We start from the raw sequence: 3,949 nt of genomic DNA on the forward strand, positions 1-3,949 counted from the left end.
GACTAGCCCCAGGCACAAGATCTATTTGATGCTCTATTCCCCTAAAAGGTGGAAGTCCCATTGGACCTTCCTTGGGAAATATATCATCAAATTGATTTAAAAGATTTTTCACCTCAAGAGGTAGAGAAGTGTTCAAAGAAGATGTGGCAGTGCAAGTTAATGTTCCTCTACACATGAGGATATGAGAAGATGGTTCAATAAAGAGAGAAGTTTTATTTAAAGGTTTTGATTGAAAACTCTCTTTTTGAACTATCTCTAGAGAGGGAACATTAATCTCTCTAGAATCCTCCTTTTCATCAATTTTTAGAAGTTTTTTTTTTTTTTCAACTTTTTTTGGTTTTCCTTTTTCTTGCTCACGTTTGGCTTTCATTTGTACTTGATCTTCTATCACTTGTGAAGGTGACAAAGGATGAAGTACAAACTTTTTACCCTTATGAGTGAAAGTTATTTTATTAGTTAGGCCATCATGATGAGTTTGTTTATCAAATTGCCATGGCCTACCCAATAAAATATGACAAGCCTCCATAGGAACTACATCACATTTAACTTTATCTTGATAGTTCCCTATAGAAAACTCTACTTCCACTTGTTGGTTGACCACCATATCCCCATCATCATTAAGCCAATGAAGTTGATAAGGTTTTGGGTGGGGTGTGGTAGTCAATCCCAACTTCTCAACCATCCTAGTGCTACAACAATTGCACCAAGATCCACTATCCACTATGAGAGAACAAGCCTTGTTTGAAATGTTACATCTTGTATGAAAGATGTTCTCTCTTTGGGATTGTGTATCACTAGGTTGGTTATTGAGGACCCTTCTCATCATAAGAAGTTCCCCATTATAAGGATAAGTAACCTCACATGACTCTTCTTCACTTGTTTCTTCTTCATCCTCACTTGAAGATGAAGAAGTAGTAGCTTCATCATGGCTACTATAAATGTCTTGGCCCCTTAGAATCATCACTTTTTTGTTAGGGCATTGAGAAGTAATGTGGCCTCTCCCAAGACACTTAAAGCATTTTATGTCACTAGACTTGGTGCTAGTGTATGAGGTGTTTGTTTTTTTATCTTTTTCTTTACCTTTATCTAGATTTTTGGAGGAAGAAGTATTTTTCTTGTCAAAATCATTTTTCTTACTTTCCCTCTTGTAGTTATCCTTAGAAAAAGAAGATGAGTATGAGCTTACTTTAAAACCTTTTCGTAAATTTTGTTGTTCAACCTTTATGCAAAGTTGAACCAAATCATCCAAATCCCTATAAGGGAGAAGCTCAACCTTATCTCTTATTTCATAGGATAATCCACTCAAAAATCTAGCAATGGTAATATTTTCCTCTTCTCTAATGCCAGCCCTCATGATGTACAACTCCATTGTTTGTCTATATTCTTCCACAGTCATATTCTTTTGATGGAGTCTTTGGAGCTTGTTGATAAGCTCCCTAGTGTAATAAGAGGGTATATGCCTTCTCCTCAAGGCACTCCTTAATTCATTCCAATATTGAATTGGAGGTTCATTATGGAGACGCCTATCTCTCACAAGAGAGGTCCACCAATACATGGCATGACCTTGAAAACTCAAAGTGGCTAGGGAAACTTTTCTTTCTTCACTTACTTGGTGGCAAGTAAAGATTTGTTCCACTTTCATTTCCCAGTCTAGGTATCCCTCCACATCATCTTTTCCATGAAAATAAGGGAGATCTACCCTAGATTCCCTTGTTGTGGAGTTCCTATGGATTCTCCTAGGAGGTGGTTGATAATGATCTCCTAAGGCTAGGCTATTATACATTGACTCTCCTAGTGTGGAACTATGAGCATAGGAACTATGTTGACCATGGTGGTGTTTTCTTTTATCTTTCTCCTTTAATAAACGAATTTCCTCCTCCATTAGAGCAAATTGAGCTTCTTTTTCAAGTTTTTGTTGTAATTCTTGCTCTTTCCATAGTTTTAGTGATCTTAATTCACGTGACAATTTAGTAAAACTTATGTTGTCACTTGAATTAGTATCACTATGAGGAGTAGAAAATTCTTCCATTATAGGTGAAAGATTATTTTTTATGAATGAACTTTGAAAAGCAATTGTTTTTATGCAAGGTTAAGACTAAGTACTTAGAGGATTATGTATACATATTGAACTTTGGAGGGAGGTGAGCTACTAAGAGCCACTTAAAAACCAAGCCTCTTCAAGTAAAAATTACTAATCCCCTTTGTAGTTAATCTTTACCAAATTCTTTTCAATGAAAATTATTTTGGATGTTTTTTTTTATGAACTATGATAAGCTAGCCGTATAAAAGCAAGTAAAACAAGGATTAAGCAACAAAAATTAAACTACCTAAACGTGTCCTAAGGTGAGAGCTTGAGAGATACCAAAGATCAATCAAGGACCACTCCCACCAAGTACTAACGAAAATTCTATTCCTAAGGAGAGATGGTTGTGTACCAAAGACACTTCCAAGACACTCCTTGAAAAGGCCAAATACAAAGTATAAACAACTAAGAACAAGTGGCTAAAATAAAGTATTAAAAACAGCCACAAAGAATTAGTGATGGATTAGTGACCAAATTTTGCAACAAAATTCAAATTAGTAAGGTAAAATCGGTCACTAAAATCCGTCACTAATGCTTATACAATTTTTTTTTTAAAATTTAAGTACAATCTTCAATTGAATCTCCAAGAAGTCTTCATGGAATTGCTAGGCCAGCCACTTCAAATTTCCAGCCACAAGTGTTTGGTGTTTGATAGCCAAATCCGAAAGCCTCCTTTTCCCTTTCCTCCTCCTTTTCTTAGTCCTCTTTTGATGACCCTTGTAGAACTAGCTTCTAAGGAGATAAACTAGGTCAAGCATAAGTCACATTTGAGTTCCATGATGAATTCAAACAAAGACAAGTATGGAAGAGTTATAGGAAAGAAGATTAGAATAGAAGAAGTGAATATAGATGACACAAGACAAGATTAAACTCGGTCAAGGAAGAACAAACCTAAGAAAGGTTCTAGAGTAGATGCACAAAACCAAACACTCAAAAATAGGTGAGCTGAAAATTCCTTTTAATGACTCCAAAACAAGTAGAAACCGAGAAGAACAAATTGAGAAATTAAACTCCTTAATTTGGCTTTTACTTTTCAAATTAGGTTTAGCATTTTTTTTTTTTTTAAATTCACTTTTGATTTTGAAATTTTCTTTTTTTTTCTTTTTTTTTTTAAATCTTAGGAGTTGCCTTTTTCTTTAAAAGAACCTCACAAACTCTCGGTCACACCTTAAGTGAAACACCAAAACCGAATTCAAATTGAAATTCAAATGCCACACAAATTAGTTCAAAATGTAATGAACATGTGACATGCTTTTGTTGCTTGGTTGGTTTATGTAGCACATGCACGGTTTTGGCTCCAATTTTCAAATTCAAATTACAATCCTAACACAATTTTTTCAGCACACACCAATGATACAAGATCAAACACTCACGGATTGAAGAATTTTTGTGTAAGACATTTTTTTCAAAAATTTGGAAGCCTAAAATTCTAAGAAAACTACTAATGATCTAATAGTAGTTTATGAACTCAAAAATGAAACAAAAATTCATGAGCTTATACCAAAGAAAAGAAATGGATCTCGGCCAAATCCAGAAAATGGTTTCAAGGTGCAAATCAAAAATCAAGGATCAACAAGCATAGCTAAGATAGATGAACATAAAAGAATTACACAAACCTACTAGACATGGATTTAAAAATAAAAGACTCAAGCATTTAAATGACCGAATAAGATGCAAAGATGACTCAAACAAATTCAAAGGCTATTAGGCAGAAAATTCCTAATTAAGCACAAGAGAATGGAGCATGATTCATGGAAGCAAATCAAAGTAAAATGCATATATGAATCACTCAAGCAAATCCAAAACTAGATCCATCAATTTTAAGACAAGAAAATAGATCTAGGAAAGAATCAACTCTAAAATGAC

This window comes from Cajanus cajan, chromosome 5 (genome assembly GCF_000230855.2).
Source record: "Cajanus cajan strain Asha chromosome 5, NIPB_CcT2T_4, whole genome shotgun sequence".
Classification (NCBI taxonomy): Eukaryota; Viridiplantae; Streptophyta; class Magnoliopsida; order Fabales; family Fabaceae; genus Cajanus; species Cajanus cajan.